General features: G+C 45.4%; 1 long non-coding RNA gene across 1 annotated transcript; it reads left to right on the top strand.

Moving 5' to 3' along the window:
* Window positions 1–6,519: 6,519 nt before the first annotated feature.
* LOC116970634 lies at window positions 6,520–18,834 on the top strand. Its single transcript, XR_004411220.1, has 3 exons — window positions 6,520–6,532; window positions 6,921–6,924; window positions 18,719–18,834. It is a non-coding gene; the product is annotated as an uncharacterized LOC116970634 (long non-coding RNA).
* The last annotated feature ends 3,759 nt before the right edge of the window (window positions 18,835–22,593 follow it).

Here is a 22,593-nt window from a genome sequence, read left to right as displayed (position 1 = left end):
TGTGGAAAATTGCCTGGGTTTTGCTTGCCTGTAAAAGGTCGGAAAAATCCAGACTGGCTAACTCCTTCCCTGTTTGTCTATCTCAGTCATTTGCCAAGTTATGGGTGCTGGTATTAAGGGCACTTTCTCATCGCTAAGCTTCTCAGTAATGGCCTGTTTGACTCTCCAGACTTTAGACCAGTCTTTAGACTTTAAAGATACAACATGCAATAGGCAATAGACAACAGGTGCAGGAGTAGACCATTCAGCCCTGCGAGCCACCAGCAATGTGATCATGGCTGATCATCCCCAATCAGTACCCCGTTCCTGCCTTCTCCCCATATCCTCTGACTCAGCTATCTGAGTCCGCACAGACGAGCATTAACTAACCAGTAAACGAACACGGACGACAGATGGCACAATGGGCTAAGTGTTCGGCTGGCAACCGGAAGGTAGCTGGTTCGAATCCCGCTTGGAGTGCATACTGTCGTTGTGTCCTTGGGCAAGACACTTCACCCACCTTTGCCTGTGTGTGTGGATGTAATTATGTGAAGCACTTTGGGGTCAATGCAAGTTGACTAAAAATGTGCTATATAAATAAAGAAATTTAATTTAATTTAATTTAATTTACACACTAGGGACAATTTTACAATTTTACTGAAGCCAATTGACCTACAAACCTGCAGGTCTTTGTAGTGAGGGAGGAAACCAGAAAACCTGGAGAAAACCCACACGGTCACGGGGAGAACGTACAAACTCCATACAGACAGCACCCGTAGTCAGGATCAAACTCGGGTCACTGGCGCTGCAAGGCTACCGACTTTACCACTGTGCTACTGTGGTGCCCTCAGATCTGGTGCAAACACGGACAAACGTGGTGAATTCCAGGCCAAGTGAGTCTGCTGGAATCAAGGCAGCAATTTGACTAAGACTGGAATAAAACATCCTGGCAAAACAATGTTCAATGGGTTGGAAGCAGTTGGAACAAAGATAGAAACAAAGTGTTGTTTGTCTGGAATAACTCAGCGGGTCAGGCAGCATCTCTGGAGAAAAAGGATGGGTGACATTTTGGGTCGGCACCCTTGTTCAAACTCACTTTGTCTCTATCTTTGGTATAAACCAGCATCTGCAGTTCTTTGTTTCTACAGATGGTTGGATTCTTGTGCATGGGCAGGAATTCTGCAAAATAGTAACCTGCACCAACCATCTTCAACTACTTCATCAATGCCTTACCTTCCATTACATGGTCATGGTCATGTAATGGTTGCAACAATTAACATTTCATTCACAATGGCCATGCCTGTAGCATTTATATGCCTCCCCACACACACACACTAATGATGATAGGGCTGTTGTTGGAGCCTCCTCTTCGAGCAATGGTGTAATTGTCCACCACTATGTGTGACAAGAAGAGACAGTGCTGAAGGGCTTCGATGGCGATGTTCTTCTTGCTGGTTAGCAGACACATAATATTGCATTTCAGTTAAAAATCCTGGAGATAAATAAATACATCTTATATTCATTTGTTTATTTGTTCTGATAATGTAGGCTTTCCTGGCATTGCTGGGATTTATTAGCAATCCTTAATTACACTCCAGCCACCTTTTCATATCACAGAATCATAGTCATGAAGTGATACAGTGTGGAAACAGACCATTTGGCCCAACTTGCCAACACTGCCCAACAGGTCCCAGTAACACTAGTCCAACCTGCCTGTGCTTGGTCCATATCCCTCCAAACCTGCCCGATCCATGAACTTGTCTAAACGTTTCTTAAACGCTGGGATAGTCCCAGCCTCAACTACCTCCTCTGGCGGCTTGTTCTATACACCCACCACCCTTTGTATGAAAAAGTTACCCCTCAGATTCCTATTACATCTTTTCCCCTTCACCGTGAACCTATGTCCTCTGGTCCTCAATTTCCCTACTCTGAGCGAGAGAAGTTGTGCATCTCCCTCTCATGATTATTCCTCTCATGATTTTACACACCTTTATAAGATCACCCCTCATCCTCCTGCACTCCAAGGAATAGATACCCAGCCTATTCAACCTCTCCCTATAGCTCAGACTCTCTAGTCCCGGCAACATCTTCGTAAATCTTCTCTGAACCCTTTCAAGCTTGACAATATTTTTCCTATAACACAATGCCCAGAACTGAGAACAATACTCTAACGTCTTATGCAACTATAACATGACCTCCTAACTTCTATACTCAATACTCTGTCTGATGAAGGCCAATTTGCCAAAAGCCTTTTTGACCACCTTATCTACTGGCGACTCGACCTTCAAGGAACAATGCACCTGCACTCCCAGATCCCTCTGCTGTATAACACTCTCTAGAGGCCTCCCATTTACTGTGTAGGTCCTGCCCTTGTTAAACATCACAAAATGCAACACCTCACATTCCTCTGTAGTTTATTGAGTTGAGTTTGAAGCTTCATAATAAGGATCACTAACAGGCTCATGTGCCATGTGCCATGTGTAACAAATACATTACTGAGAAGTACCACTATTATGTAAAATATCATGAATTGTATTTGAAAGTGACTTCACAAAAGATAGTTCAATATCGTTCAACTGAACCATTCTATCAATAACTAAAGAGCAGCCCAAAGCTACTATTCATTGGAAACACTTGAACTATCTTTAATCGGACTTTATTGGACTATCTTGCATTAAACCTTATTCCCTTTATCATGTATCTGTACACTGTGGATGGCTCGACTGGAATCATGTATGGTCTGTCCACTGACTGGTTAGCATGCAGTAAAAGCTTTTCACTGTACCTCGGTGCAAGTGACAATCAACTGAACTATAAAAAACATACATTAACAGCTCCTTTGAGTACATGTATATATACATACTGAACTTTTTTTTCTCTCTTGTTTATCATATTGTTTACAGTGAACTATGATTACGTATTCTGATGTGCTGCAGCAAGTAAAGGGCCTGTCCCACCAGCATGCGATTGCATGCGTCTAGCGCGACCAAACGGAAGCGAAGTTCGCGCTAAGATCGCGGTAAATACGCGCAAAGTTCGCGCGTGATGTAAATTACCTCATACTTTACCAATCAGCTGGGCAGGAGGCGGGCCGACTGAATTTGGACGTTGCACGGCATCGGGCGGTGACGTCATTGCGCATCGGCACGCCGGGCGGTGACGTCACCGTGCCACGCCAAGCGCTTGGCATATAACCATATAACCATATGACAATTACAGCACGGAAACAGGCCATCTCTGCCCTACAAGTCCGTGCCGAACAATTATTTTCCCCTAGTCCCATCTACCTGCACTCAGACCATAACCCTCCATTCCTTTCCCATCCATATACCTATCCAATTTATTTTTAAATAATAAAATCGAACCTGCCTCCACCACTTCCACTGGAAGCTCATTCCACACAGCTACCACTCTCTGAGTAAAGAAGTTCCCCCTCATGTTACCCCTAAACTTATGCCGCAAGACGCTGCGTACGGCCTCAATGCGGCTGCGGGCCGACAGGCCGTTGGCGCGCGGGATTTTCGGACAGTTCAGGATTTTCGGAGCCCCGCGCGATGTCGGGACAAGCCCCGCACAACTCCATACGCCTCCGCCGATCGAAGTGGGACCGGCCCCGCGAGGCCATACGCCTCAAGCGCCACGTTTGGTCGCGCTAGACGCATGCTATCGCATGCTGGTGGGACAGGCCTTTTAGAATGACATTGTACTATCCGGGACACATGACACTTGACTCCTTGGCAATACTGAATGATAAATTAACCAGCAAGTGCCTTGTTAAATTGCTTGAAAGTGATAGCATGGACAATTAGATCTGAAATATTAACTGGACATTGTTTAAATGCTTTGTTCTGTGTTTCTTTGTTATTCTCCAGCTGGAATATCCTGGCTCATCAGTTTATTTATTTGATCAGGGCTATAAAATAACACTGACTTTGCTCCCTTACCACAAAATCTAACCATTTCCTTGCCCATTGTTCGGGGCTGTTGTAGCAGTAATTCCATATTTAAGTGCAAGATTAATTATTGAGCCTGGATTAAACTCCATCACCAAACCTGCCTACGTCTACATTCATAACACTATTCATTCTTGTCTCAGCTTTCTATTTTACCAATGCATACAGTGGTAACTGTAGTGTCCACATATTTTGAACTCTGCTGAGCAAGGGAATAATTTAACTTTCAACATTTTTGTGTGATTCTGTTAAACAGTTAGATATTCTTAACCATGCTGGTTTCATTTGCAATGATAAATAAGTCACGTTGCTGGTAGTTAAGGAACTTGCTGTAAATGGATGAGTAAAGTCAGCCGACTCAGAACATGCAGATTTAAAACACAAAGCATAGGAAGCAGTCTGTAGATCAGGCAGCATTTTGTGGACAGGGAAAAGGAGTTAAAATTTCATCTTGAAATAAGTCATAAAAAATGAAAAAAAGTAAATAATCAGTGTTATGAATTGGTGGGGAAGACAGCTACGACAACAGGAACATCTCTGAAAGGATTATGCCAGGGTTTCCAAGGTGGTTGCTATGTTTATGCAGCCATCTGGTTGATAGATTCGAGAGGGAAAACAAACACAGGCAAATATTAAAACTGTGAAATGCAGGGCAGGGCAACTCCCAGAAACCCAGCGTGCAATATATCCTTCTATGGCTGCTCTAAAAACGATGGAAATCATTGAATTAGTCTAATATATCATTTTAAATATTTGCTGAACTGATGATCTTAACTTACACACTGAAGTCTTTCATCCCGACACAGAAGGCTCGGTGTTGGGGCCGCAACTGTTTACCATATATATTAATGATTTGGAAGAGGGAATTAGGAGCAACACTAGCAAGTTTGCGGATGACTCAAAGCTGGGTGGCAGTGTGAACTGTGAAGAGGATGTTAGGAGGTTGCAGGATGACCTGGACAGGTTGAGTGAGTGGGCAGATGTGTGGCAGATGCAGTATAATATAGATAAATGTGAGGTTATCCGGTGGAAAAAACAAGGGTGTAGATTATTATCTCAATTGTGTTAGGTTAGGTAAGGGGGAGGTACAGCGAGACCTGGGTGTCCTTGTACACCGGTCACTGAAAGTTGGCATGCAGGTACAGCAGGCAGTGAAGAAAGCTAATGGTATATTGGCCTTCATAACAAGAGGGTTTCAGTATTCAGATTCAGATTCAGATTCAATTTTAATTGTCATTGTCAGTGTACAGTACAGAGACAACGAAATGCATTTAGCATCTCCCTGGAAGAGCGACATAGCAAATGATTTGAATAAATAATAATAAGTGATAATAAGTGGGGGGGGTGATTGACAGTCACCGAGGTACGTTGTTGAGTAGAGTGACAGCCGCCGGGAAGAAGCTGTTCCTGGACCTGCTGGTTCGGCAACGGAGAGACCTGTAGCGCCTCCCGGTTGGTAGGAGGGTAAACAGTCCATGGTTGGGGTGAGAGCAGTCCTTGGCGATGCTGAGCGCCCTCCGCAGACAACACTTGCTTTGGACAGACTCAATGGAGGGGAGCGAGGAACCGGTGATGCGTTGGGCAATTTTCACCACCCTCTGCAATGCCTTCCGGTCGGAGACAGAGCAGTTGCCATACCATACTGTGATGCAGTTGGTAAGGATGCTCTCGATGGTGCAGCGGTAGAAGTTCACCAGGATCTGAGGAGACTGATGGACCTTCTTCAGTCTCCTCAGGAAGAAGAGACGCTGGTGAGCCTTCTTGATCAGAGTTGAGGTATTGTGGGTCCAAGAGAGGTCATCGGAGATGTTGACTCCCAGGAACCTGAAGCTAGAAACACGTTCCACCTCCGTCCCGTTAATGTGGATGGGGGTGTGCGTGCTGCCCCTGGACTTCCTGAAGTCTACAATGAGCTCCTTGGTCTTCTTGGAGTTAAGGGCCAGGTTGTTGTCAGCGCACCATGCTGCTAAGTGCTGGACCTCCTCCCTGTAGGCCGACTCATCGTTGTTGCTGATGAGGCCAATCACCGTTGTATCATCTGCATACTTGATGATGGTGTTAGTACCATGTACAGGTGTGCAGTCATAGGTGAAGAGGGAGTAGAGGAGGGGGCTCAGCACACAGCCCTGTGGAACGCCGGTGTTCAGGGTGAGGGTTGAAGAGGTGTGCTTGTCTAACCTAACAGACTGGGGTCTGTTGGTTAGAAAGTCCAGTATCCAGTTGCAGAGGGAGGGGTCGATGCCCAGGTTACCGAGTTTGGTGATCAGTTTTGATGGTATAATGGTGTTGAATGCTGAGCTGTAATCGATGAACAGCATTCTTACGTAAGTGTCTGTTGTCGAGGTGGGAGAGGGCGGAGTGAAGTGCCGTTGAGATGGCATCCTCCGTACTCCTGTTCTTGCGGTAGGCAAACTGATAGGGATCCAGTGTGGGGGGTAGGCAGCTTTTGAGGTGTGCCAGGACCAGCCTCTCGAAGCACTTGGTGATGACGGGGGTAAGTGCAACTGGGCGGATGTCGTTGAGGCTTGCCGCAGTGGAGTGTTTTGGCACTGGCACGATGGAGGTGGTTTTAAGGCACGTGGGGACAACTGCTTGGGCAAGTGACAGGTTGAAGATGTCAGTCCAGACGTCTGTCAGCTGCGCAGCACAGGCCCTGAGCACGCGCCCGGGGATGCCGTCAGGGCCAGCAGCTTTACGTGCATTAGTCCTACTCAGTGCCACGAATACGTCGTAGGGGGTGAGTGTGAGGGGTTGGTGATCGGCAGGTAGCACAGCCTTGATGGCTGTCTCTAGATTGTCCCTGTCGAAGCGGCCATAGAAGTGGTTAAGCTCCTCAAGGAAGGAGGCGTCGCTGGATGTGGGGGTGGTGTTGGAGGGTCTGTAGTCCGTGATGGCCTGGATGCCTTGCCACATGCGTCGGGGGTCGGAGTTGTTGTTGAAGTGCTCCTCAATCCTGAGCTTATGGCAGTGCTTGGCGTATAGGAGTAGAGAGGTTCTTCTGCAGTTGTATAGGGCTCAGGTGAGACCACATCTGGAGTATTGTGTACAGTTTTGGTCTCCTAACTTGAGGAAGGACATCCTTGTGATTGAGGCAGTGCAGCGTAGGTTCACGAGATTGATCCCTGGGATGGCGGGACTGTCACATGAGGAAAGATTGAAAAGACTAGGCTTGTATTCACTGGAGTTTAGAAGGATGAGGGGTTATCTTATAGAAAATTATAAAATTATAAAAGGACTGGACAAGCTAGATGCAGGTAAAATGTTCCCACTGTTGAGCGAGTTCAGAACCAGGGGCCACAGTCTTAGAATAAAGGGGAGGTCATTTGAGACTGAGGTGAGAAAAAAGTTTATCACCCAGAGAGTTGTGAATTTGTGGAATTCCCTGCCACAGAGGGCAGTGGAGGCCAAATCACTGGATGGATTTAAGAGAGAGTTAGATAGAGCTCTAGGGGCTAGTGGAGTCAAGGGATATGGGAAGAAGGCAGGCACGGGTTATTGATTGGGGACGATCAGCCATGATCACAATGAATGGCGATGCTGGCTTGAAGGGCCGAATGTCCTCCTCCTGCACCTGTTTTCTATGTTTCTATGTTTCTATGAAAGCTGTGGAGGCTAAGTCAGTGGATATTTTTAAGGCAGAGATAGATAAATTCTTGATTATTATGGGTGTCAGTGGTTATGGGGAGAAGACAGGAGAATGGGGTTAGGATGGAGAGAAAATCAGCCATGATTGAATGGCAGAGCAGACTTGATGAACCGAATGCACCTATCACATATGGCCTTCTGACCTTATGACCTGACTACTGCATATTGTGATCTAATACACCATGCCTTAGCATAAACCACACAATGTGTTGTAGCCGAAGGGCATGGTAAAAAGTAGAATCAATTTGGATCTACAGTTAAAGTATCTGCAGAAATGTTCTGCAGTTGGAGTGAGAAAGGTGTGTAAATCATGAAAATATCATCGAAGGTGCCTCAGCCCATGCATCTGTCCAACATCTACATTATTCTAGCTGAAGAAGTGTCCCGACCCAAAACGTTGCCTGTCCATTTATAAGTTTATGTCTTAAAGCCCTGTCCCACGATACGAGTTCATTTCAAGAGCTCTCCCGAGTTTAAAAAAGAGCCAAACTCGTGGTAAGCACGGAGAGTGAACGTAGCGGGTACGTCGGAGCTCGGGGACGTCACTTAGTGGCTCATAACGCTAACGGCAGGTACTCGGGAAGACTCGCTAATGGCAGGTAAGCTCGGGAAGACTCGTGAAGATTTTTCAACCTTATTGAAAATGTCCACGAGAGCCCCGAGTACCGACGAGTGGCCATTACCGTAAATCTCAGAGTTCGAATCAGGGCAAACTCGGGAGAACTCTTGGAATGAACTCGTACCGTGGGACAGGGCTAATAGGAGCAGAATCAGACCATTTGGTCCATCAAATCTACTCTGCCATTCAATCATGGCTGATCTATCTTTGCCTCTCAACCCCAATCTCTTGCCTTCTCCCCATAACCTTTGCATTCTCGCCACAGATCCTGCGAGGCCAGCATTCTCTGTTGCCATGAAGATTCCAGCATTTGCAGTTTCTTGTGTCCCCATCGGGCTAGCATGGAGATTACAGGATGGAAGAGGCTGGAATCTCTAGATTACATTTTGATCAAAGGGTAATTTGGCAGAGTATCAATACCGAATGCATGGTTTAACATTTGTCGTGGGAAAAACAGGTTAGTGGTATCAGTCCTGAAGAAAGCAAGAGCTTTTCATTTGGGTTGACATTAATTGGTTCAGGCTGGTCCCATTTCATCTACGACAAACCATACAATAGACTGGTTTTGTTTCTGGTGGACAAACAAAGGTCGAGGATTGATATAACTCATGTATACAAAATTATAAGGTCGTTTTTCTATAGGTATCCTGTGCTCTCTTAATATATTTGGTAGTGGTTCAGAGGAGATCCAAGGAATAATATGTTTCACCCCAAGGATGACAAAAATGTAGAACATCTTGCCTGAGGGCTGATGCAGGCAAGTATTACGATGACATTTAAGGAGCATCTCGCCAAACACATGAAAAGCCAAGGAGAGGACTGCAGACCAAATGCTAGGATATGGTACGAGAATAGATAAGCACTTGTTGCTCTGCATGGATATGATGCACTGAAGGAACTGTTTCTGGCCTATATGACTTGATGCCTCCATACTCTATAGTGCCATTAAATAGTTGGGGTGGGGTCGGGGGGTGGAGGAAGAATTCCAGTCAGAGAAAATGTTGAAAATTAAAACGAAAAGAATGCTACTTGCAGGTTAATGGAATGAGTAACAATAAACAGAGCCTGTCAGAGAAAGGGATTGTGCAGATAAACATTTGAATATGCCTTCAATTAGAATCAGAGCAGGAAAACTGGTAAAAAATACTAAAGTGAAAGTTTTATCTGAATGCATTCAGTATTTGCAACAAGGTAGAAGAATTAATGGTACCAGTGGAAATAAGCAGCTATGATTAAATAGCCATTTCAGAGATCTGATTGTAAAATGGCCAAGGATTAAAAAATAAACCAAGATGACTTAATGTTCAGAAAAAGTACAACTCACAATCGAATTCCCCCTTGAAGGGCAACACAGTGGCACAGTGATAGAGTTGCTGCATTAGTATTGTACTGACTGTAGAGATCCTGTGCGTTCTATCTGTGATCGCATGGGTTTTCTCCGGGTGCTCTGGTTTCCTCCTACACTCCAAAGACGTACCGGTTTGTAGGTTAATTGGCTTCTGTAAATTGTAAATTGCCCCTGGTGTGTAGGATGGTGCTCGTGTACAGGGTGATCGCTGGTCGGCATGGACTTGGTGGGCTGAAGGGCCTAGATTTAGCTCTTAGGGTTAAAGGAATCAAGAGATACAGGGGAAAAAGCAGGAACGGGGTACTGGTTTTAGATGATCAGCCATGATCATATTGAATGGCGCTGCTGGCTCGAAAGGCCGAATGGCTTACTCCTGGACCTATTTTTCTATGTTTCTATGTTTCCACACTGTATCTCTAAAGTCTAAAGTAAATTGTAAAGAAATATAAACTAGGTAAAACCAAAGTAGCTGAATTTGTGTCGAAGACAAGTTTATGGATTGTATAAAATATGATTTTCTAGATCAGCATGTTGAGGAGACAACATGCTATTCTAAATCTTATTTTGTGCTTTGAGAAAGAGTTAGTTATCAACAGGAGTTAAGGGACTAGAAGGGAAGTGTGATCATAGAATGAGGATTAGTTATTTCAATCTGAAACAAAAAAAAAACATCAAGTTATCAGATGTGAAATGGCATGGGGTAAACTCAGTTAGAAAGCGTGATATGAGGGGGGATCTTATAGAAACTTACAAAATTCTTAAGAGGTTGGACAGGCTAGATGCAGGAAGATTGTTCCCGATGTTGGGGAAGTCCAGAACTAGGGGTCACAGTTTAAGGATAAGGGGGAAATCTTTTAGGACCGAGATGAGAAAAACATTTTTCACACAGAGAGTGGTGAATCTGTGGAATTCTCTGCCACAGAAGGTAGTTGAGGCCAGTTCATTGGCTGTATTTAAGAGGGAGTTAGATGTGGCCCTTGTGGCTAAAGGGATCAGGGGGTATGGAGAGAAGGCAGGTACAGGATACTGAGTTGGATGATCAGCCATGATCATATTGAATGGCGGTGCAGGCTCGAAGGGCCGAATGGCCTACCCCTGCATCTATTTTCTATGTTTCTATGTTTCTATGAAATGAGAAATCACCAATATCAAAAGAATTTATATTTCATTGCAACTTTTAAGGCACAAAAAACAAAAAGGAAATCTGGGTCTGACAGTGGTGAACAAAATAAAGAGAACATTGGAACATTGGATCAAAGGAAAAGGATTATAATGTTGCTAATAGGAGTAATACGAATGAAGATCTGGACATTTTTGCATGTGAGCAAAGGAGGAACTGGACAGTGAAAAGGAAATGGAAAGTATGAGAAAAATGAATCAATATGGTTTGAAGAAGGGTGCCGAACCCCAAAAGTCACGTATCGATGTTTTTCATTGATGCTACCTGACCCGTGGAATTACTCCAGCACTTTGTGCCTTTTTTTCTCATGAATGAACATCTGCAGTTCCTTATTTCTACTTTCAGTAATCTACTCACTGTACTCTGACAGATGAAGGTCGATCAACCAAAAGCCTTTCAAACCTTCCACGGCTGTGGGTGGCATCCTTGGGGAACAAAGGTGAACGGATAGAGAGAAGGATATTGGTACGCTAGTCAACCCAGGTGTCTGGAGGCCTGAAGAAGGGTCGGAAATGTCCTGAAACATTGCCTATCTTTTTTCTGCGTTGATGCTGCCTGACCCACTGACTTACTGTGCATACTGTGGATACTGTGGATAGGGTGAGCTGTTTTAAATATATAGGAGTCCACATCTCTGAGGATATGACATGAACATCACACGCCGCAGCACTCGTGAGTAAGGCAAGGCAGCGCCTTTACCACCTCAGGCAATTGAGGAAATTCAGAGTGTCTCCGAGGATCCTCCAGTGCTTCTACTCAGCGGCGGTGGAAAGCATCTTGTCCGGAAATATTACAATCTGGTTTGGGAATTGCTCTGCCCAGGACAAGAAGGCTCTGCAGAGAGTGGTGCGTTCGACCGAACGCACTATGGGAACTTCACTCGCCCCCCTGCAGGAACTATACATCAGGAGGTGCAACTCCAGAGCCAATAAAATCATGGGACACCCCTTCCACCCCTGCAACGGACTGTTCCAGCTGCTACGGTCAGGCAAACGCCTCCGTTGCCATGCTGTGAGAATGGAGAGGTTGAGAAGGAGTTTCTTCCCAGAGGCCATTCGGTCTGTAAACTCCTATCTCACCAGGGACTAACTTTACTATACAACTCTACTGCTTTTTTTTTAAATTGCTGTTTTTTTCCCTTTTTCCTTCCGCCCACAATCTATATTACTAAATCTCTGATCTTGACCGCTTTTGGCCGACAGTGCTGCGATTTCCGAGAGAACGCCGCCTCCTACGGCCGTCATTTTTGGCCACATCGCTCAGAGCCCCCCTCCGCCATATGAGCGCAGAGGATTTTTGCCGTCGATGAAAAATGAGAGAGATATTAATGTTTTGACAAAATTCCCCATTCTCTCTGCTGCCCCCGCTGGCAGCAGGGGGAGGGACTATAAAACCAGGAAGTGTCGTTCCTCACTCAATCTCTGCCAGACCAAGAAGCGAGAGGGTCACGCCTCTCTGAGCTGCGAATGACACTGAACGCACGTTTCATCCACGGTGAGTCCCCTCGATGCGGCTGCAAAGTGGCTGCAGCCCTTTTTGAAAAAGTTTGTGTTCACAAAATGAATTTTGGCTGTCGGGTGTCTGCAGCCCAATTGTTTGCCTCGCCTTTTTTTAACAAGTTTTTGTTCACAAAATGAATTTTGGTTGTCGGGTGGCTGCAGCCCAATTGTTTGCCTTGGCTTGGCTTTTAAAATCGTTGCAACAGTTGGATGCCTACCCAAGCATCCATACGGCCCACAATGTCTATACAAGCCCTCTGGAAACCAGTACCTTCAGTTCGCAACACCCCCCCCCCCCCCCATGAGTATTGCCACTTTTCATTTCACTGCACATCTCATATGTGTATGTGATTAATAAACTTGACTTGACTTAATCCAGCACTTTGTGTTTATCTAAAAAAAAAATCAGTTCATTAATAGTGCAAGAGGTGTCCCGTTGTCAAGGAAGAATTAAGGCAGGGTGGGTTGGTTGAAAGTTGATATCTGTAGAAAAGTAATTGTCCAGAACCTGGTGTTGTGTGATTTCAGGCTCCTGTATCTCCTGCCCAATGGTGGAAGTGAGAAGAGGGCATGGCCCAGATTGGGAAGAACCTTGATGATAACTGCTGCATTCTGGAGGCAGTACCTCATGTAGATGCTTTTGAAGGTGGGGAAGGACTGTGGCCATGATGCCACCACTCTCTGCAGCCTCTTACATACCTTGCAGTACCAGATCATAATACAACCAGTCAGGATGCTTTCCACAGTACATCTGCACGTGTTTGTAAGTGTATTTGTTGACATGCCATATCTTTATTTACATTTGTAAGAAAGTAAAAGTGCCTTCTTCATATATTTAAGAGGGAGTTAGATGTGGCCCTTGTGGTTAAAAGGATCAGGGGGTATGGAGAGAAGGCAAGTACAGGATACTGAGTTGGATGATCAGCCATGATCATATTGATTGGCGGTGCAGGCTCGAAGTGCGGAATGGCCTACTCCTGCACCTATTTTCTATGTCTATGTTTCTATGTTTCATGAGGACCCCTATGTGTTAGGCCCAGGACAAGTCAACCGAGATGTTAATGGCCAAGAATTTTAAGCTGCACTCCCTCTCCACAGATAAAAATGAAAAATTGAAATAATTATTTGAGTTAGGAATAAAGAACTGCAGCTGTGGGTTAATACACAAAGGGACACAAAGGGACACATAGTGACTGTGACTTGTGGTGTGCCTCAGGGTTCGATGCTGGGCCAGTTACTGTTTGTCATCTACATCAGGCAGTGAAGAAAGCGAATGGCATGTTGGCCTTTATATCAAGAGGAGTTGAGTATAGGAGCAAAGAGGTCCTTCTGCAGTTGTACAGAGCCCTAGTGAGACCACACCTGGAGTATTGTGTGCAGTTTTGGTCCCCTAATTTGAGGAAGGACATTCTTGCTATTGCGGGAATGCAGCGTAGGTTTACAAGGTTAATTCCCGGGATGGCGGGACTTTCTTATGCTGAGAGAATGGAACGGCTGGGCTTGTATACTCTAGAGTTTAGAAGGATGATAGGGATCTTATTAAAACATATAAGATTATTAAGGGTTTGGACACTAGAGGCAGGAAACATGTTCCCGATGTTGGGGGAGTCCAGAACCAGGGGCCACAGTTTAAGAATAAGGAGTAAGCCATCTAGAACGGAGATGAAGAAACACTTTTTCTCTCAGAAAGTTGTGAGTCTGTCGAATTCTCTGCCTCTGAGGGCGGTGGAGGCCAGTTCTCTGGATACTTTCAAGAGAGAGCTAGATAGGGCTCTTAAAGATAGCGGAGTCAGGGGATGTGGGGAGAAGGCAGGAACGTGGTACTGATTGGGGATGATTCAGTGCTGGCTCAAAGGGCCGAATGGCCTACTCCTGCACCTATTGTCTATCGTCTATTGTCTATCAATGATTTGGATGAGAACATACATGGGAAGACTAGCAATTTTGCTGATGATACAAAAGTGAGTGGTTTTGCAGATAGTGAAGATGGTTGTGGAAAATTGAAGCAGCCATGTCTCTGTAATCCCACAACATCAAACTTGCCAATTTCTCACTGAGCCTTAAGCTCGTCCACTTTATTTCTTATACTTTGTACATTCATATACAACACTTTGACTTTGCTATTCGCCACCCGTTTCACACTATTGCCCCTGACCTTACTCTCGTATCCCTTCTCGATCTTTTCTTCCCATTAATTCAGGAGTCTTTTGTAACTTTTCCTGCACTCACATCCCCTTTAACTCTATCTTTATACTCCCTATTTGTCAACCCCTCCCCCCGGCGATTTAGTTTAAACCCATATGTATAGCACTAGCAAACCTGCCTGCCAGAAGATTGGTCCCCCTACAGTTAAGGTGTAACCTGTCCGTTTTGTACAGGTCACCCCTACCCCAGAAGAGATCCTAGGTCGAAATCCCTACTCCCTGCACCAGTCCCCCAGCCACACATTCAGATCCCCTCTCTCCCTGTTCCTGCCCTCACCAGCACGAGGTACAGGAAGCAATCCAGAGATAACCACCCTAGTAGTCCTGCTTTTCAATCTTCTTCCTAACTCTCTAAACTCACGTTGCAGAACCTCCTTCCTCTTACTCCCGACGCCCAATGCACAACGACTGCCGGCTGCTCACCTTCCCTCTCGAGGATGTTCTGAAGTCGGTCCATGACATCTTCAACCCTGGCACCAGGGAGGCAACAAACCATCCTCGAGTCTCACCTGCCACCACAGAATCTCCGGGAGTCACCCACCAGAATGGCTCTGCCCGACGTCGGTCTCGCCGGTCACTAACGTTGGAGCCAACGACCTGTCCGCCTCTCGGACTGGAAGCGTTGTTTGCCCTGACAGCTCCCAAGAGAGCGTACCTGTTTTCATTAGGCATAGCCACCGAGGTCTCCCGCACTCCACGGTTACTCCCCTTTCACCCACCCACCCACCTTCCTGTAATCTTGATGTGACAACCTCACTGTAGGTCCTGTCCAGGAAACTCTAGTTTTCCCAGATGGCCCTGAGGTCATCCAGCTGCTTCTCCAGTTCCCCAGCGCGTTCATTCAGGAGCTGCACCTGGACACAATTTCTGCAGATGCCGTTTCCATAAACTCCAGCAGTGTCCCTGACTTCCCACATCCTGCAGGAAACACACTGTACCAACTTGCCTGACATTTCTTCAGCAGACAAAAAAAATCACAAATTTTGAATCAAGTGTAGCCTCCTGACCAAAGACTCTCGAGCTAAAGACTCGCACTTCACCTCAACAAGGACAGCTGCACTTCTTTACCTGTTACCTAAGTAGTTGACTTTAGGGCTAATTTGTAAATTACTTGAAGCTGGGCATTTGCTGCTCTTTTTAAATCTTCTTTCCCTCTGACTCACCTACTTCCAGCCAGTACTCACTCTTGCTGCTGCTTCTCTCCGGCCTTCATGTAAAACACTTGAACCGGGCCCTGGGCGCTCTTTTTAAATCTTCCTTCCCTCTGACTCGCCTACTTCCAACCAATACTCGCTCTCGCTGCCTCTGGCTGCTGCTTCTCTCCGACCTTCATGGAAAACCAGGGCATGGACTATCTCATCATTTAAGAAACAGTTAGACAGGTACATGGATAGGACGGGTTTGGAGGGACATGGACCAAATGTGCGTAGGTGGGGCTAGTGTAGCTGGGACATGTTGGCCGGTGTGGGCAAGTTGGGCTGAAGGGCCTGTTTCCACACTGTATCACTCTATTACTCTCTATAACTTTATAGTGCTGTAGTAATTCAATGGGTCAGGCAGCATCTCTGGAGAATATAGATAGATTTCGTTTTGGGTCGAGACCCTTCTTCAGACTAATTGAGTTAATTGAAGTTTCTATGTTTTAGGCATTTTAAAATGTTTCTTACATTTTTGTGTTTATGTATATTCTTACAAATAATGTGTTTCTTTAATAATAATGTTCCAATTATTCATCTTTGAGGTACCACGGTCTAAGCGGAAGCTCAGAGGGGATAGAGCCTTTTCTGTTGCTGCTCCGGCACTCTGGAACACCTTGCCGTTGCACATCAGACAGGCCCCCTCACTGTCCACCTTCAAATCCTCCCTAAAAACTCATTTTTATTCTCTGGCTTTCGACACTGGCTGAGACATTGCTCCTGTTCTTAGTGCTTTTAATGTCTTTTAATTTTTACTGTTTTTAATCCTTCGTTTTATGGTTTTTAATGGTTTGTAATAACTTTTTGTCCATGAGTTCTCATGTACAGCACTTTGTGGCAACTGTGGTTGTTTAAAGCGCTTTATAAATAAAGTTTATTATTATTATTATTACCATTATGTTGATGTTGATTGACGCAATGTCCATTATTCTGGTTTTAACTTATTTCTTTTATGTTTTACGGAATTACTTGTAATTGGAAAGTAATGGAACTAATTTGTGAAATAAAATGCTTAAGAGACATGGGCTAATTAGCCTAAAATAACACCACTTTTCCAGTCATTTATTCATGAATTAATATGAGATAACATTGCATTAATTGCTACTCTTGAGATTGTACATCTCACTTTGAGCATTCTGACTTACAATAGTAATTGCCTGTAAAATATATTGGGCACTTCCCCAATATTCTGGCCTTTCCTCCGAAAACAATGAGAATCCACAAATTGGTTTCTGTCAAAGAAAGTAATGAAATACAAACTTTCTTATTCAAAGCTGAGCTAAAGGTTAATAAAAACACATTTCTAATAAATTTGTTTTATGTTTATTCAGACATCGCTTGCTGACTGCGCAATTATATAATATTTTGATTTTCAACTTCTTTTCAAAATCCAGCTGGCTTATAAAACTAAAATCAATGCACAGTTGCTGCCTTGTTCTAACAGGAAATTAATTTGCATAATCTTTCTTTCATAACAATGGAAGACAATGGCCAATTCTTTTCTCGGCACCAATATGGTGCCTATAAATTGTTGTAAAGCTTGCTTCCAAGATGTTGCCCATCCTAGGCGACTATTTGTGTGCTAGCCACAGAATCAGACCTTCAATCACACATTACAATTGCTCCACAATCTTAAATATCTACTCCTACAGCAACATTTCCTCCTTTAGAAACATAGAAAATAGGTGCAGGAGTAGAAGCCATTCGGCCCTTCGAGCCTGCACCGCCATTCAATATGATCATGGCTGATCATCCAACTCAGTATCCTGTACCTGCCTTCTCTCCATACCCCCTGATCTCTTTAGCCACAAGGGCCACATCTAACTCCCTCTTAAATATAGCCAATGAACTGGCCTCAACAACCTTCTGTGGCAGAGAATTCCAGAGATTCACTACTCTCTGTGTGAAAAATGTTTTCCTCATCTCGGTCCTAAAAGATTTCCACCTTATCTTTAAACTGTGACCCCTTGTCCTGGACTTCCCCAACATTGGGAACAATCGTCCTCCATCTAGCCTGTCCAACCACTTAATAATTTTGTAAGTTTCTATAAGATCCCCCCTCAGTCTTCTAAATTCTAGCGAGTAAAAGCCGAGTCTACCCAAAATGTCACCCATTCTTTCTCTCCAGAGATGCTGCTGTTCCCTGAGTTACTCCAACATTTTGTGTCTACTTATCATAAACTGTTTGGGTGCATTGATGGTTTGCCACAGGCTCCAGATTCCTTTAGGAAAAGGTACAAGGATACTGAGTTGGATGATCAGCCATGATCATATTGAATGGCCGAATGGGCCGAATGGCCTACTCCTGCACCTATTTTCTATGTTTCTATGTTTCTATGAAACAAGTCTATGGTGGTACAAGAGGTGGTCCATAGTCTTTCTGTTGCCGATTAAGGTTGGTTCAAGAACCTGGTTGTCTGTAGGTAAATAACTGATCCTGAACCTGGTGGTCTGGGACTTCAGGCTTCTCTTCCTCCTGCTCAATGATAATAAGGATAAGAGACCATGGCCCAGATGGTGGAGACCCTTGATGGGAGACAAAAATGCTGGAGGAACTCAGCGGGTGAGGCAGCATTTATGGAGAGAAGGAATCGGTGACGTTTCGGGTCGAGACCCTTCTTCAAACTGATGTCGGGGGGGAGGGGGGGCGGGAAAAATAACGGAAAAGGTGGAGACAGTAGGCTTGTGGGAGAACTGGGAAGGGGTAGGGGGTGAAGGAGGGAGCAAGCAGGGACTATCTGAAATTAGAGAAGACAATGTTCATACCGCTGGTGTGTAAACTACCCAAGCGAAATATGAGGCTGTTCCTCCAATTTGGGCTGGGACTCACTTTGGCCATGGAACAGGCCCAGGTCAGAAAGGTCGGATTCGGAATGGGAGGGGAGAGTTGAAGTGCTGAGCCACCGGGAGATCAGGTTGGTTAGTGCGAACTGAGCGGAGGTGTTGGGCGAAGCGATCGCCAAGCCTATGCTTGGTCTCACCGATGTAGAGAAGTTGACACCTGGAGCAGCGGATGCAGTAGATGAGGTTGGAGGAGGTGCAGGTGAACCTCTGCCTCACCTGGAAAGACTGCCTGGCTCCTTGGATGGGGGGAGATAAAGCTACAAGTGTAGCAGTTCCTGCGGTTGCGAGGGAAAGTACCCGGGGAGGGGGTGGTTTGGGTGGAAAGGGACGAACTGACCAGGGAGTTGGGGAAGGAACGGTCTCTGCGGAAAGCATAAAGGGGAGGGGATGGGTAGATGTGGCCAGTGGTAGGACCCCATTGGAGGTGGTAAAAATGTCGGAGGATTATATGTTGTATACGACGGCTGATGGGGTGGAAGGTGAGGACAAGGAGGAGTCTGTTCTTGTTAAGAGTAGGGGGATGGGGAGTAAGAGCGGAGCTGCGGGATATAGAAGAGACCCTGGTCACACACATGAGGTAGTGCCTTCATGTAGATGCTTTTGATGGCGGGAACGGCTGTGAGCTTTGATGGACAGAGTTGTGTCCATCACTTTCTGTAGTCTTTTGTAACCCTGAGTGTTGCCAGGCCATGGTGCAACCAGTCAGGATACATCCTGCAGTGCTTCTGTGGCAGTTTATTAGAATAAACCTGGGCAGCACTATGTCGTAGTGGCAGAGTTGCTGCCTTACAGAGCCAGAGACCCAGGTTCGATTCTGACTACGGGTGCTGTCTATGCAGAGTTTGCACGTTCTCCCGTGACTTGTGTGGGTTTTCTCCGAGATGTTCGGTTTCCTCCCACACTCCAAAGATGTACAGGTTTGTAGGTTAATTGGCTTGGTATAAATTTTAATTGTCCCTCGTGCATGTAGGATAGTATTAATGTGCGTGGATCGCTGGTCGGCGCGGACTCAGTGGGCCGAAGGGCCTGTTCCCGCACTGAATCTCTAAACTAAACGAAAAATTTGATGACTTGGTCCACAATCAGAAGTCCATATTTATATAATAGATGTTTCTGGACGTGCTGAGTGTTACCAGATTTTCCTTTTTTTTAAAATTCAGATTGCTAGTAGCTGCAGATTTTGTTTAAATTTGAAGCTACCTTTTCCACCTGAGCTCACCAAGAATGTTCACGGTAAGTTGTGTGGGGCTGTCAGTCACCTGTAGTATATTATCATTGTATCTACAAACCATGAAACTCAATTATATGGTTGTCAGGGAGATTCTTCCATCTGATTTCCCCTGAACATATGCTTGTATTGAGACTGATTGAATAAAGGCGTATATTACTGTAGTTCAGTCCCAAAGTGATTCCTCAAGCACAACAAATATATATAAAATATGGATGGAATGGGGCTCTTAAAAGACCTTGGCTGATTTGCAGTCAATTTATTTAAATGAAAGATAGTTGGATGTGGTCCCTTCAGATGAATGCCTCGCTCCATCTGTATTCCCTTCACTCGGGGACAACAAAAGTCTCTGATGGACCAGCTGGAAAATATTCTCATTCATTTACTTCAATTGCCTCTAATTGAATTATCCATGCTGCTGATTCTGTAGCAACCCTGGAGAGCAATTCCACATACATTTCAGTTATATAGTGGGCAGCACAGTGACACAGAAATATCGTTGCTCCCTTGCAGTGCCAAAGACCCGGGTTTGATTCTAACTGCGGGTGGTTTATGCATGGAATTCGTACACTCTCCCTGTCGAATTTCCTTAGTCTCCTGAGGAAGTACAGGCATCGGTGTGCTTTTTCATCCACAGCTTCAATGTGGTTGGTACGGGACAGATTACACAAAGGAACTTAAAGCTCTCAACCATTTCCATTTCAGCATCTTATATTTCGCTTGGGCAGCTTACAGCCCCAGTGGTATGAATATTGATTCCTCTAACTTCAGGTAGCCCCGGCATTCCCTCTCTCCCTATCCCTCCCCCACCCAAGCCGTACTAGCTTCTCGTTTTCACTCAACAAACAGCTAACAATGGCCTGCTTCCTCTATCACCGTTACTTTTTTGCATATCTTTCATTCATTGTTCTTTATCTCTCTACATCATCGTCTTCTCTTGTTTCCCTAATCCCTAACCAGTCTGACGAAGGGTCTCGACCTGAAATGTCACCCATTCCTTCTCTCCAGAGATGCTGCCTGGCCCGCTGAGTCGCTCCAGCTCTTTGTGTGTATCTTCAGCATCAGTGATGCTGCTTGAGGCATGTTATCCCACCATGCTTCAGATACCATGTCTGTTTGAACTTATTAGTTTCTGCTGGATAATGTATATTATGTGACTAAAATTACATTTGTTGCTTCTAATGCTGTGGTGCCAATTGAAATTAATCAAGTGTTTGAAATTATAAGAGGCTCTAAATTGTATTGTTACAAAAGTAATTGAAAATTTGGTAAAAGCCCGAGGCCTGTCCATTTTGTAGCTTCCAGGCAATAAAAGTGCCCTACCCACGTTTAGACCTGTATCATAGAGTGATACAGTGTGGAAACAGGTCCTTCGGCCCAATTTGGCCACTCCATGCATCATGTCCCAGCTACACTAGTCCCACCTGCCCGCATCCGGTCCATATCCCTCCAAATGTGTCCTATCCATGTACCTGTCTAACTGTTTCTTAACCATTGGGATCGTCCTAGCTTCAACTACCTCCTCTGGCAGCTTGTTTCATACACCCACCACCCTTGAAAAGTTACTCCTCAGATTCCTATTAAATCTTTTCCCCTTCACCTAAAACCTATGTCCTCTGGTCCTCGATTCACTTACTCTGGGCAAGAGACTCTGTGGTCTACCCGATCTATTCCTAGATCATAGTTAATGCCAGTACCGAAGCCAAAAATTGCATCCAATCCTTAGTATTACCCTTCCACCAGTGCCAAGAACTAGGGGCCCAGAGAACTGCTTATACGACCCATTCTTCCATCCCCATCCCCACCCCCACTTTCAATCTACGATACCATAAAACTTTATTCATCCCTGGAGGGAAATTGGTCTGCCGACAGTCACAACACACAAGGTACACGAACACTTGAAATTAAAAGTGAAAACAAAAATAAAAAGACAAGTGACTGTTGGCTGTCTGCCGTGTGGACAGCGCCTTCACCGGAACATATGAACAAAACAAACAAACAAACACATACTTATCCCCTGGGCAGAGGATTCCACACTAGGTTGTCCCCCCCGCCCCCCCCCCCACCTGGGCCCCCCTTTGTTCTCCCACCGTCCCTCACGGCGGTCCCCCCTACACCAGGTCCTCATTGTCTTCCCCTCCCCCCCTCAGTCTGGTGAACCCTGTTTTTATATTTTCTCTTCTGAGATTTAAGAAATGTAAAGGGGGAAAACAATGTAATAAATCTGATCTCCCAATGTACAGGGATATTGGAATTAGACTCTGCTTTTCACCCTTTGAGCATAATGGGCATTAAGGGCCTTCCCCACTTACGTGACCTTGGCTCGCAAATTACGCGACCTCGTGGCCGCTTGAGGCATACGGGCACCGTATGGCCGCACGGGGCCGGTCCCACTTAGAGGCGCGGAGTTGTGCGGGGCTGGTCCCGACATTGCGCGGGGCTCCGAAATTCTGGCAGTGTCCGAAATCTTCGCGGGCCAACGGCCTGTCGGCACGCAGACGCATTGCGGTCGTACGCAGCATCTTGACATCGTATGCAGCGTCTTGACGGCGTACGCCTAGCGCGTGGAATTGCGTGATGACGTCACTGCCCGGCGTGGCGTTACATGATGACGTCACCACCCGACGCCGTGCGACACCCAAATTCACTCGGCCCGCCTGCTGCCCAGCTGATTGGTAAGCATGACGTAAATGACGTCACGTGCTAACTTAGTGCGAACTTAGCACGTACTTAGCACGAACTTCGCGTGAACTCCGCTTCCGACGCAAAACGCACACAATCGCACGCAAGTGGGACAGTGCCTTAGTTTCTTGGAGCTCCTGTTGAAAATTGAGGAATATATCTCCAAAACAGAAGTAAAGAAGTTTATAATACAATGAAAAAGGAATTTATTTTATT

Source organism: Amblyraja radiata, chromosome 3 (genome assembly GCF_010909765.2).
Source record: "Amblyraja radiata isolate CabotCenter1 chromosome 3, sAmbRad1.1.pri, whole genome shotgun sequence".
Lineage (NCBI taxonomy): Eukaryota > Metazoa > Chordata > Chondrichthyes > Rajiformes > Rajidae > Amblyraja > Amblyraja radiata.
This window is presented reverse-complemented; position numbering and strand designations above follow the sequence as displayed.